This window comes from Pipistrellus hanaki, assembly GCF_964339955.1.
Source record: "Pipistrellus hanaki genome assembly, chromosome: 17".
Taxonomy (NCBI): Eukaryota; Metazoa; Chordata; class Mammalia; order Chiroptera; family Vespertilionidae; genus Pipistrellus; species Pipistrellus hanaki.
The window spans coordinates 7338388-7353156 of NC_140519.1; the positions used below are offsets into that span (position 1 = coordinate 7338388).

The window sequence follows — 14769 nt, forward strand, 5'->3', positions numbered from 1 at the left end:
TTTTCTCCAGAGACTGGGATTGGGGAAAGTAGCATTATTAAATGCTGAATTTTAAAAACCAGATTTCTCCTATTTAAAAGTCCTCATGGACTGCTCAGTGAGGCAAAAGCCCATCCCAAACTGCTTAGTGAGGCAAAAGCCAGTGGGACCCCAAGCACCTGCAGCTGACACTACAGGACCAGCTAGCTCCCTGGGGAAAAGAGTACAGCTCAGAATAGGCACAATCAAGGTGTGAGACTCAAGGCAGACACAGCCTCTGGGCTAAGGAGTCCCCAGCCACTGGACTACTAGGGAATTCAATCTCTGGACTGCAATCAGGTTGCCCAGGGCCAGAAAGTGACAGGGACTCACATGCACCTAACTAGAGAAGCTCCTAGGAGGCCCAGGATAGACTCACCAAGGCACCAGATTCAACATCACCAGAGAAAAATCCAGTGAGCACCTGTATAACAGTTGACATGGCAACATTGGGATTGGATCTCACTGGCAGCAAGTTGGAGGGGGGATTCCTCCCATGAAGGGGTCATCAACAATCAAGTCCCAGCTATAACAGGAGAACCCCAAAAGCACACATAAGGGGCATGCCGAGAGCATTCAGCTCAAGTGAACAAAGACTGCAACACTGGACCCCTCAAGAAACTTTCTCTATGAGGCCAACCCACAAAGACTGGGAGGCATAGCAGTTCTATCTAATATATAGGAGCAAATACAAAAAGACAGCTAAAATGGGGAGACAAAGAAACCCCCAAATGAGAGAAAAGAAGAAAGCTCCTGAAAAAGAACTAAATGGGATGGAGACAAGCAGCCTATCAGACATAGAGTTCAAAGCAATGGTTATGAAAATGCTTACAGAATTTAGTGCAAATTACAACAGCATGAAAAGAGAAATATAGGCCATAAACAAGAACCAGACAGAAATGAAAAATGATATATCTGACATCAAGAACACACAGGAAGGTATTAAAAGTAAATTGGATGAAGTAGAGGATCAAATCAGTGATTTAGAAGACAAGGTAGAAATAAATACCCAATTAGAGTAGCCAATAGAAAAAAAATTAAAAAGCAGGATGATAGCTTAACAGAGCTCTGGGACAACATGAAATGTAACAACATCTGCATTATAAGAATACCAGAAGGGGAGGAGGGTGGGCAAGTAACAGAGAACCTGTTTAAAGAAATGTCCCCAACCTGGTGAAGAAAAATGTCACATGTGTTCAGGAGGCACAGAGAGTCCCAATCAAGATGAATCCAAAAAAATCCACACCAAAACACATCATAATTAAAATGGCAAATGCTAAAGACAAGAAATAATCTTAAAGGCAGCAAGAGAGAGATAGAAAATTACCTACAAAGGAGTATCCATTAGAATGTCAGCTGACTTCTCAATAGAAACACTTCAGGCCAGAAGGGAGTGGTGTGAAGTACTCTAAGTAATGAAAAGCAAGGACCTAAATCCAAGACTACTGTTTCCAGTGAGGCTATCATTTGTAATTGAAGGTGAAATAAAAAGCTTTCCAGAACAAAAAAAAAGTTAAAGGAGTACATTACCACCAAACCAGCTATACAAGAAATGTTAAAGGTACTGCTTTAAGAAGAAGAAAAGGAGAGAGAAAGAAAATCATAAGCTAAGAAAATAAAAACAGAAATAAATAAATACCTATCAATAGTAAACTTAAATATAAATGGATTAAATGATCCAGTCAAAAGACATAGGGCGACTGAATAGATAAGAAAACATGACCCATATATATGCTGTCTATAAGAGACCCACCTGACCTCAGAGATATAATACCAAGCATCTTCTCAGATCACAATGGCATGTAGTTAGAAATCCACAGCAATTAAAAAAAAACAACTCAAAAACACTCAAATACATGGAGACTAAATAGCATGTTATTAAACATTGAATGGGTTACCAATGAAATCAAGCAAGAAATAAAAAATTCCTGGAAACAAATTAAAATGAACCTATGGGACACAGCGAAAGCACTACAGACCTACCTCAAGAAACAAGAAAAAGAACTAATAAGCTACCTAACCCTACAATTCAATAAATTAGAAAGAGAACAGAAAAAAGAAAAAAAAAAAGACAGAGGAGGTAGAAAGAAGAAAATAATAAAGATCAGAGCAGAAAAAAATGACATAGAGACTAAAAACAAGTACAAAAGATCGATAAATCCAAGAGCTGATTCTTTGAAAAGATAAACAAGAGTGATGAACCCCTAGCTAGACTCATCAAGAAACAGAGAGGATTCGATAAAATCTGAAATGAAAGAGGCAATATAACAATGGACACCACAGAAATACAAAGGATTGTAAGCAAATACTATGAAAAACAACTATTTAATAAAATATATTAAAATAAAACTGTCATTATTCGAAGATGACATGATATTGTACAGAAAACCCTAAACACTCCACCGGAAACTACTAGACTTAATAAATGAATTCGGCAAGGTAGCAGGATACAAAATCAGCGTCCAGAAATCAATGACATTTTTATTTTAATATATTTTATTGATTTTTCACAGAGAAGAAGAGAGAGGGATAGAGGGTTAGAAACATCGATGAGAGAGAAACATCATCAGCTGCCTCTTGCACACCACACCCCTTACTGGGGATGTGCCCGCAACCAAGGTACATGCCCCTGACCAGAATCAAACCCAGACTTTTCAGTCTGCAGGCCGACACTCTATCCACTGAGCCAAATAGGTTTTGGCATCAATGGTATTTTTATACACCAATAATGAACTCTCAAAAATAAAAACTAAAAAAGCTATCCCATTTACCATTACAACAACAAAAGGAAGACAAACAATGCCTCTCTCTTGTTCTTTGAGAATTACTCTCCTTCGTTTTGTGACTGTGACTTTCTTGATCTTCAAACTTGTTATAAGTGTCTATTCTCTTGACTTTTAGGGTCAATCCTTATTATGCTTTTATCCCCCAGGCCAATTTTCAAAGTGTGGAGCAATGAAGAGTAGCTTATCATGATGAGAAAAGAAATTAAGTGAACTGGTGTTCACATATACAACACTTATGAGTAGTTGCCATGTGCCAGTCACTCTGTTTTTGTGCTTTTGATGCCAGAAAACAGTGAACAATGGACAGAATGGAGTGAAGAATGGGTTAAGTGAAATCTATCATGAAATACTTTGCAGAACAGGATACCTGATTTATGGTTGGGCTGGATTTTTAAAATAACAAAATCCAATGAAAGACAGCAAAACATTTTTAGGAATGAACATTCTAGACAGAAGCATAATGAGCAATGGGGGTTCTCAAGAACTGCCAATAGTCAGGAATGACTAGAGTGCAAGAGGCCAAGGGTAAGAGTGAGCACCAGTTCTTCTCACAGGATCACCATGGCCTCACTGATGAGGTGACATTTGACCACAGACTTGAGGGCACTCTAATCCCCTCAATTATCATGCTCACCATTTTAATATTCTGTTGGTATGACTACGGATTACTTTGCTAGAACATTTCCAGCAGATGAAATTGTAAAGGCAAGGGCCCTGGGATGGGTAGTGCTGTGTACTGAAAGCATAGGAGGAGGGAGAGGCTGTTGGTGGTTGTAGAAGGAGTGAGAATCGTGGATGAAGGAGAGCCGGTGGAGGTGGATGGGGTGCAGATAGTGCTTTTTTAGAGTCTTAAGTATTTGTTCCCTCAGGACTCCCACCTCTAGGGCCAGGAAATGGCTGACCCCAGGCAGTAGAGGACAGTTACTGGGTATTTTTTAGTTACATTGTTATGCTTAACATGCAAGGAGAGAGTTTGCTGAGTTTTTGTAGCTCTTCTGTGTTACATTAGAGTAAATCCAAAGAAATTTTTATGTAGTGTGTGTGTGTGTGTGTGTGTGTGTGTGTGTGTGTGTGTTTAATAAAAGAGAAGATAAATTACCATTACTATTTTGAATCCGAGAAAGACTGAAGCAGAGAGGTGAAATGATTCATTAATGGAAACCGGGCTTAAGAGTGGGAAGAGTGGGAGTGTCCGCCTGATGCCCGCCTAGGCCAGTCCCTCCCTCAGAGGGCGTGTCCTCTCCGTGGGCCCTCTGGGGCAGCCGTGATTGCTTTTCCAGGAGCTTGGGCAGCTGTGAGAGCAGGATCAGAGAGGTCCTGGCTTCAGTTTTCTATAGCTCTTTCTTTCCAGTTTCCAAATTCCCCAGACCTTTCGCCTGGGCAGTGGTTCATCAAATGTGTACCAGCAGCAAAAGTGTTTCCTAGGAACTTGTTAGAAATGCAGATGTCCAGGTGCCCATCATTATTGTTTTGACCAGCCTTCTGATTCACACTAAAGCTTAAGACCCATTGCTCTCCTGATGAGAGAGACAGGGGAGGGGAGGGGAGAGGAGGGAAGGGGAGGAGAGAGAAGGAGAGGGAAGGAGAGGAGAGGAGAAGGAGAATAAAATCAATGAGAGAGAGCCCTAGCCGGTTTGGCTCAGTGGATAGAGTGTTGGCCTGTGGACTGAAGGATCCCAGGTTCGATTCTGGTCAAGGGCACATGTCCAGGTTGTGGGCTTGATCCCCAATGTGGAGCGTGCAGGAGGCAGCCAATCAATGATTCTCTCTCATCACTGATGTATCTCTCTGTCCCTCTCCCTTCCTCTCTGAAATCAATAAAAAATAAATTTAAAAAAATCAATGAGACAGAATGCCCAGGAAACTATGCTGGAAAGTAAATTCAAATAGCTTTTTTTATTGGGTTTTTAATATGGGGTTTTACAAATGATTGGAAACAACCACAAATTGAAACATGTAGTTACTTTAAGGTCTCTTTAGCAGGAAGCAATCACATGTCGTGGCAGTTCTCCCAAGAGCTGGTCTATGGCTTGATAGATCGGTCATTTCCTCAGAGGGATGACTAAAGAGCAATCAACAGAAATGCACTTTATATTTAAACAACACTTTCTGTTCCAAGATGTCAAAATGCTTGACAGGTAGTCAAAGTGCAGCTCACTCATTTTTTCCCAGCCCTGTGGCAGTAAGTAGCCCACACATGCCATCTCTGCTGTTTTTGGGTGACTTCTTGGCAGGGAAAGTGGAACTGCCTTGGCTATGTCTGTTGAAAGCCAATGACTGAAGGAAAAAATATTCATTTTGAGTCCCATGGGGTAGTAGCTGATGAATTAGTCACCGACTTCTATTATTACACCTCAGGGATAGGTAATGATGCTCATCAAGGAGTAGCCCAAAGAATGTTCTTGCGCTTTTTCTGATAATACTTGATTTTTTAAAAATCATCTGGGCCCATGTACATTTAATTATGGGCTTCAACCACTTGAAGACAGAAATAAATTTCTGATTGCATAAGAACGTGTGAATAATCCAGAGAAGCTGTTAACTATAAGAACAAATTTCTTGTGAAGGTACAGAACACATCTGAGATTTGGAGTGACTTCCTGATCACCCTGAGTTCAGAGCTGGGGTAAAGGCTGATTTGGGCATGTTGCCATTTTCTGAGAATGTACGGAAGGAAGAAGTTGGCCACGGAGCATGCAGGATTTCCCAGGCTCCAACTGGAGTTTGACTCATCTTCATGGAAGGGGACGTGAAAGATGGAAAGGCCCATTGCTCTGATGGCTAAAGCCCTCCACGGTGCACAGAGGGAGGAGAGGGGAGTCTGAGTTCTAGGCTTCTGAGATCTGCACTCCTTTATCTGCTCTGATAGAATCAGGCAATGGGCAAGAGGGAATGTGGGCACCACCGCTGTGTACTGTAGACATACAGTGATGCTGGGTGATCCTAAAAGGTGGCTCAGTGACTGTCCAATTAAATCCAACCAATCAGCATAATTCCTCCTTTCCTGCTGGAGTAGCTCTGGAGGAATGGACAGAGGTGGGCGGGGGGAGGAGTACCTCCCTTTTGCTACAGACTACATTTTCTTCCAGTTTTCCAACGGCTTAACTTAAACTTTACTGTTATGGGTGGGGTTTTTTGTTTGTTTGTTTGTTTGTTTGATTGTTTGTTTTTAATATATTTTATTGATTTTTTACAGAGAGGAAGGGAGAGAGATAGAGAGCTAGAAACGTCGATGAGAGAGAAACATCGACCGGCTGCCTCTTGCACACCTCCACCGGGGATGTGCCCGCAACCAACGTACATGCCCTTGACCGGAATCGAACCTGGGACCTTTCAGTCCACAGACCTATGCTCTACCACTGAGCCAAACCGGTTTCGGCGGGTGGGTTTTATTTTATTCTATTTGTTTTAAAGAGTTGATACTAGCATTAAATAAGCAGAGAGTGTCGAGGGTGGAGAAAGAAAATCTTATATTAATTTTAAGAAATGGTAGAATTATCTCTGTGAAAATGACCAGAATTGGTTTTGTTCCAAACACAAGACTGCTATAGCATTTCAATTATGAGAATAATTTAATTGAAACTCACTTACTGTCTCCAGCCAGCAATATTTCCAGGGACTTTACTTGGGGAAATTTAAAAGTATTTATTCTGTTGTAATCTCTAGAAGTCCTTAAATCGAACTTCATTGCAAGTTACAACACACAGTTGTGTCAATAAACTGGCAGAATTCCCACATCTCTCCTGCCTCCCCCTCTTCCTCCTTTTCTTCTCTCCCTCCCCCTCTCTCTCCTTCTCTCTCTCTTTCCTTCCTTTTCTTTCCACAAAGCAAGTACATGGGCATAAAACAAACAGGGATCCAGACCCTTATGTTCATTATAGGGTGAGGAATGTAGATTCTGACAATAACCAAAGACCTGGTTTTCAATACTATTCTCTGCGCCTTACCAGCTGTGTAGCCAGGGGAAAGTCACTCAGTCATTCTATGCCTCAGTTTGCCCATCTGTAAAATAGGGAACAGAAGTGCCTGCCTCTTACGATTGTTGGCAGGGTGGGAGGGAGAGAGAGAACCATTGGCTTTAGGACAGCATTTAGCACAGAATGAGCACAGTTCATATTATTTCTCATTTCTCTGAATATGCAAAATGTTTAGCATTTGGATCCATAGGCTCAAAATCTAACATTCATTGATGTGAATAGCTGATTGGCTACATGGAAAGGAAAATGCTATAGTAATTATTCCCTTGGCTTCTCATTTTATTTTTTTAGCTGAAAACCTGAATCACCATTTCCTGGTATTATCTGTCATCAAACAGTCCAAAGCCATAGTACTATTTTTGGAGAAGGCTCTGAATATTTGAAATGAAAATGTAACTAAGAAATAGTAGAAAATCAACGTTTTGATTTTACTAATCCAAAGTGAAAGGTGATATGTGTGAAAACTACAGAAAAGTATATTAAAACAACCCCAAATACTTACTGCATACTGGAAATTCAAATGGCAGACAATGACTAATTCTTAAATCAAGAACCTTCCACTAAAATTGAGAACAGAAACGCTTGTTTTTCTTGCTTTCTTGTAGGAGGTGAAGGAGTGCTCGGCGGGAGTCAGAGTATTTTAAAAAGCAGGTAATAGTGGTGATGTTTTAGAAGCACAAATACTCTAAGGCAGGTCTCACAGGTGACCTTCTAAATAATTTTATACTTAACAAACTCATAGGCATGTCTTACAATTGTCCAATGTAGCTATTCTAGTTTGGAGGAAATTTACTACTTAAGTTAGACTTTGTAAGTGTGTGTGTGTGTGTGTGTGTGTGTGTGTGTGTGTGTGTGTCTAAATAAAATGATATAATCTCATGATTATATGATTATATGTCAATGTAACCTAGATTGGCATATTATTTAACTCTGGTAAGCCGTCAGCATTGTCAATTGTTTTTATAAGCAATGCAGTCCTTTAGGTAGGAGGCATGGTTCTCTGGAGAAGTTGACAGACACCAGATACACAAACTGGAATATGGCAGAAAAAAAAATCTAGGTTTTATTTTTAAACCTAAGAACTTATTTACGGTGTCCATCTCTTTTGTGCTGAAGCAAGTAATCAACACAGGTTGTCCTGGTTCAGGCTCCAGTGAAGACCAAAAGCAAATTCCTAACTAGAGGCGGAGCCCGGCCTATTTTCATTTTTGCTTTTACCTCTTAGACCTGCCCAGTTCCTGTCGGAGACTTTGAACTGGTGTGCTGAAAGGATTTTTAAAAGCCGCAATACTGAGCTAGTCAATAGGATCACTGCCCTCATTTTCCCTTAGATTGTCTAATAAAAAAAAAAAAAAAATTACAACAGCCAACACAATAATAGCTGGCTGGTATGAATAAATCAAAATTGTACCTCCGTTTTTGTCAGGTCGGCACAATTTTAGTAACTGGTTCGTGTGTGCCGTGAGCTGAAGAAGGCTGGAAGCTGCTGGCACGAGGAAAGCTGCCACTGATAACCGCACGCAGCGCGGACACGGGTAAGCTGCGGCCCGCACTGCCCGCTGCAAGCTGAGGGCGGCCTTGCTCCCCGGCTTCAGAGTTAGCTCTGTCCAGTGAGGCGACCAGCATAAAGTCGCTTTGAGAATTATAGTATAGTGTTTTAAAAATAATATTTTATTTAAAAAATAAATAAAAATATTTATCATTGTGATTTCAGGATAAAGGGAAATTCCCTTTCTTCTCATATATTCAATATTTTTATGGTTCAGCCTTGGTCTTCCAGAAATCTGCCAAAAAATTGGACATTTTAACAACACTCAGCACTGTTTCCATGTTAAAACACACATCCGAGCTAGCACATTTCTTCTTAAACAGTAACGCACATCGCGATGGATCTGGAAATACAGAATGAGATCAAGAGGACATAGAGGACTCCCTGACTCTCTACATCTTTTTGTTGTTGTTGTTAATCCTCACCAGAGGATATATTTTTTATTGCTTTTTCAGAGAATGAAAGAGGGGAGGGAGAGAGGAAGAAATATCGATGTGAGAGAGACACATTGACTGACTGCTTCCAGCACAGGAAGCGAACCCACAACCGAAGTACAGGAATCCTTGACCAGGAATTGAACCCTCGACCCTTCAGTGCACAGGCTGACACTGTAATCACTGAGCCACAAGAGCCAGGGCTATGCTTCTTGGGTTAGCCAGGGAGAATTGATTTTTAAACATCCTTGAGGTCTTTTTCCTCCATGTATGTGATATTCAAAACCAAGTTGCAAATATGCTTTATTTATTATTTAACATTGTTTCCTTTTCACTTAGCATTTCACAAAAAGAAAATTTTAGTTATTAGTTTCTATATTGTTTCCTACTCTAAGCATACTTAATTGCAAAGATTACCTGTGAGTTATTATGTAAGTGAATCAAGTTCAGCATAACCTTAAAATATTAGAAATTCATAGGCTATAAAGGATATCCCTGCTCCCTCTCTCTAAAAAAAAAAATCAACAAATTATTTTTAAAAAATAAATGTAAATTACACTTGAGTTTACATAAAAATCTGAACAAATACTATAGAACTATCGGCTACTCAATATTCTGTTAATAATTTGTAATAGCGTATTATGGAGAATGACTGAATATTGATAGTCATGTGTCAGTTATTAAGATCACATTTGTGTAGAATGAATTTGCAAAAGTGGAGTATCAGGAATGTCTTATAGTTAAAGGTTGCCTGTTAACTCACAAGTCATGTCATAGGCCAGGGGTCTTCAAACTACGGCCCGCGGGCCACATGCAGCCCCCAGGGGAGTCTGATCCTGCCCACCAGGTTTTTTGGGCAGTGAGCGCAGCCAAGGTGTTACAGTAGGGATTAGTAGTTCATATAGTCCGGCCCTCCAGCTCTCTGAGGGACCGTGATCTGGCCCCCACTTTAAAAAGTTTGAGAACCCCTGTTAGGCTGTGCTCTAAATTATATCATTGTGCTGATATCCAAGAGAAATCTTAGTCTGTGATTAATAGGACAGAAACTCTAAGGCAGGGAGTTTTATCTTTATAATGCATTATTTGGGGTAACAATAATTAGAAACAAGAATAATAACACCAATTAGTAACCATTAAATTAATTTTGAACCTAAAGTTGTAGCAATTTCAACAGAAGTTAGCATATTTATATACCAGATTAAAATTCCTAAACTAGTACTGCAGTTGATGCAGTGTTCATATGAAATATTACATATGATACTTCAATCCTATCTAAAAAAAGAGTAATATGCAAATTAACCATCACTCCATTACACCAATAAGCAACACCCACCAGCCAATCAGGAGAGAGTATGCAAGTTAACTCCAACCAAAATGGCTGTGGCCACAAAGAAAGCAGGAGGGAGGCTTGGGTTTCCCCGGCAATGGAGGAAGCCAAGCTTTCGGCATACCCTGGACAGCCCAGGCCTCCACTCAAGGCTACAAAGTTTCAATTATAGAATATAAATAAATCCCAACAAAAATGGCAGCAGCCACGGAGCTGGAGAGAGCAAGAGGCTAGGGTTTCCCCCAGCAATGGAGGAAGCTAAGCTTCTGCAGCCCTGGCCTGCCTTGACCTCCACTTAAGGCTACAAAGTTTTAATTACAGAAGATAAATCCCAGATACCAAGGCCTCTGTTTGGGTCACTAGGGGGTGTGGCCTGCCTGCAAACCACCACAGGCCCCTTGCCCAGGCCGCCCCACACTCCAAGGAAACTCCATCCTAATCCGGGACACCCTTCAGCAACCAGTTGGCCCCCATTCATGAACTATCCTATCTAATAAAAGAGTAATATGCAGATTGGCCATCACTCCAACACACAAGATGGCTGCCCCCATGTGGTCAAAGATCCTGCCCCCATGTGAACACAAGATGGCCACCACAAGATGGCCAGCAGGGGAGGGCAGTTGGGAGAGACCAGGCCTGCAAGGGAGGACAGTTGTGGGCAATTAGGCCAGCAGGGGTAGGCAGTTAGGGGTGGCCAGGCTTGCAGGGGAGGGCAGTTAGGGGCAAACTGGCTGGCAGGGGAGCAGTTGGGCATCAATCAGGCTGGCAGGGGAGTGGTTAGGGGGTGATCAGGCTAGCCGGCAGAAGCGTTTAGGGGCAATCAGGAAAGCAAGCAGTTGGGAGCCAGCAGTTCTGGATTCTGAGAGAGATGTCCTACTGCCCGTTTAGTGGGATCCAGTCTAAACAAGCAGTTGGACATCCCTCGAGGAGTACCAGATTGGAGAGGGTGCAGGCTGGACTGAGGGACACCACCCCCCGTGCATGAATTTCGTGCACTGGGCCTCTAGTAACTTAATAAAATGAAAACAGCCCTAACCGGTTTGGCTCAGTGGATAGAGCGTCAGCCTGTGAACTGAAAGGTCCTGGGTTCGATTCCAGTCAAGGGCATGTACCTTGGTTTCAGGCACATTCCCAGTAGGAGGTGTGCAGAAGGCAGCTGGTCGATGTTTTCTCTCATCAATGTTTCTAACTCTCTGTCCCTCTCCCTCTCTGTAAAATAATCAATAAAATATGTTGTGTAACTATGACGCTCACATTCCCAGTGTTTCTATGAAAGTGCATGTTTTAAAAGTACAAACATAAAAATAACTGGAATGTTCCTTAATACAAACAGTTTCCTTCCCCTTTTCTCTGCTCATTCTCTAACGGAAAAAGTGAGAAATGCCGAAGGAACAGATGTGATGATTCACAGAGGGACCAGCCTATTCTGAAACACAATTCAATCGAGAGCAGTTCACATCAGGATTCTCTGGGACACTGGTAAATATTAGCATGACCTACAGACATAGAAGAACATTTCTTAGCCATGGCACAATGTACTCCTCAGAGCAGAACCACTATGGAAGGCCAGACCTGAACGGATAAAATGGAATCACGTGAACATGTTCCAAGCTGAAAGGCGACCACACCACTGTTCTCCCAGAACTGGATGGTAGATACAGCCCAATCAGATGAAGTTAAGAATATACATACATACGTATACATGTATGCACACATATAACATATTTAACATGTGTAGCAATCTGAAATAGAGACATATTCATATATTTAAAAACCACTTTGAAATTTTAAATATTTTTTAACTTCTGAAAAATAAATGGGCAGTGAAAAAAAATATTTTCTTTGCAAAACCTGACTGAAAACAAGGATTCTTTATTGATAATATAATCAAATATTTTAAATAGAAGGAAAATTTTCATGAACTAGACATATACACATTGCACATATGTGTACATATAGTCACACAGATAGCTACTTAAATATAATCAATATATAACACATACACCTAAAACATGTGACTATATTTGCATGTGTATACATGTATGTGCATGTATATTTAAAACAGGTATTTTCATTGTTTGCAACATCTCATCTTAGAATCAGACTATGGCCAAAATCTATGCCTCAAGCCTTTAGTGAATAGCTAATGAATTCAGGGCTGAAACAAGAATTAGCATGATAGGCTTGGAAATGTAGGATAATTTACTCCTATTAATGATTTGTACTTTTTACTTGAAAGAATTGTTATGTGCACATGGACTTTACCAATCGAAATAAATTATTACAAATTTGGCTGAAGGTTGATCACAAAATTCTCAGTTTTTAACAACTGTGGCTCACATATTAGGTGTAAGGCAGCTTTTATACTTGTCTCCTTAAACCAAAACAGTCCATATCAATAATAAAAATCCATATTTAAAAAATGTATACATATGTGCTTTTCAAGACCAACAGAAATTGTCATCATACTAAAGCATGTGTGCACACTAATAATGCAGGTTTGATGGGCAGCTGTTTCTGGTACTAAAGTTTCACATTAATTCAGGTTCTATTTTTTATTTGTTTAAAAAGTGTTGCTACTGGTGAAATCAATTCCGTAGCACCTAGTAATGAACAAGGGCCTGAATTTTATAATGCTTACGTGTGCTCTCTAAAAACGTTGAGCTTCAGTAAAAGAGAAAGATAACATCTACCAAAGAGTCCTTTCTATAAGATAGATTGTGGAGTAACAGATTAATTTTCCTGTTGGACAATTGAATGACATTGACTAACAGTAAGAAAGTTCTTCAATAGTTACACATTCAAAAATCTATTTGGGCCGAAACCGGTTTGGCTCAATGGATAGAGCGTCGGCTTGGGGACTGAAGGGTCCTGGGTTCGATTCCGGTCAAGGGCATGTGCGTTGGTTGTGGGCACATCCCCAGTGGGGGGTGTGCAAGAGGCAGCTGATCGATGACTCTCTCTCATCGATGTTTCTAATTCTCTGTCTCTCTCCCTTCCTCTCTGTACAAAATCAATAAAATATATTAAAAAAAAAAAAATCTATTTGGGCCGAAACCGGTTTGGCTCAATTGATAGAGCATTGGCCTGTGGACTGAAAGGTCCCGGGTTTGATTCCGGTCAAGGGCATGTGCCTTGGTTGCAGGCACATCCCCAGTAGGGAATGTGCAGGAGGCAGTTGATCTATGATTCTCTCTCATCGATGTTTCTAACTCTCTATCCCTCTCTCTTCCTCTCTGTAAAAGTCAATAATATATATATATTAAATCTATTTGGGTATAAGGCAGCTAATTAGCAGAATAGTCAAAGTTTTTGCTAGAGGAAGTGTTAACAGCTCTTTATAAATCAGTGCTGCCTCTCCAAGAACTTCCACATTATATTATTAAAAAGAAAGAAAGAAAGGGAAGGGAAGAGAAGGGAAGGGAAGGGAAGGGAAGGGAAGGGAAGGGAAGGGAAGGGAAGGGAAGGGAAGGGAAGGGAAGGGAAGGGAAGGGAAGGGAAGGGAAAGGAAGGGGAAGGAAAGGGAAGGGAAAGGAAGGGGAAGGAAAGGGAAGGGAAGGGAAGAAAAGGAAAGAAAAGGAAAGAAAAGGAAAGAAAAGGAAAGAAAAGGAAAGAAAAGGAAAGAAAAAGTTGCCTTTTGCTTTTAAGTAAGGGAGCATTCTCATTTTGTGTGACACCTGCTTCTGAAATGAGCACCCTATTCAACAACCTTGCTATCCTTTCTGATCATGTCAGTGAAGAGTGTTTAGACATATGACACAATTCGGAAAGAAAATAAGTTGCAGAATTAAGAGCCAATCGACTTTTCCAGGTCATCCAATCAACTCCTTGCAGAGTTAAATATAGAAGGTAAGTCCGATGGCCACAGCCAGGGCCAGATCACAGCCTGACAACAACTGTGCTGGACTCGACCTCGCCCCTCCCTGCTATCATCTGCACATAGACATCTTCCTGGGAGGCTCAGAGCCATCTCAAGGCTTCGCTTAACTAGTGTGGAGAGAGACGTAGGAAAGCATGTTCAAAAACATTTCGCAATGAGACCTGGTTGCAAATTGCCCATGACCAATTAGAAGGATAAAAATTGAAAGCATTTATTAACCCTTACTATGTTTGAGATACTACACCAAGTTCTTCTTTTATGTTACCTTTAATCTTCACAACACTGACTTTCCTGTCTTAAATATCAAGAAACAGCTCATAGAGGTCAAGTAAGTTCCCCTAAGTCGCAGCGCGAGAGAACGGTACGGGCGGGCTCACACCAGGTGGATGTAAGGCCCAGAATCACCTCCTGAAAGGCGGGATTCGGTTATGAGCGGTAGCCAACACTTCAAAAATAAAGAAAAATTAGAGGAAAGGGAAGGGAGCTCTAGTGATCAGCGTAGTTTGAACTTAATGTTTAGAGATTTTTGATAGATCTTGAAAATGACCAAAAGTTATCCAGAGCTCTAAGCAGAAAATTACCACACGAAACCAAAAACAGTGATTTTATGGTTAGGCATTTCGAGATCAATCGCTTTGCTTTCATGACATTGTACTGCCATGTTATGTCATTTTCCACTTTCTCTTTTAAGTGGGAATTTAACCACCTAAGTATTTTGTCTGAACAGGACAGTGATTTTTTCCCCCCCTAAATTAGGGGTGTCGAACTCAATCAGAGAAGGGGCCAAAATCTAAAATC

General features: G+C 40.8%; 1 protein-coding gene across 3 annotated transcripts in view; it reads right to left on the reverse strand.

Annotated features, from left to right (window-relative positions):
- Positions 1–14769, reverse strand: part of PKIA (cAMP-dependent protein kinase inhibitor alpha) — a 75101-nt gene that overhangs the window by 50932 nt on the left and 9400 nt on the right. The window lies entirely within an intron of this gene.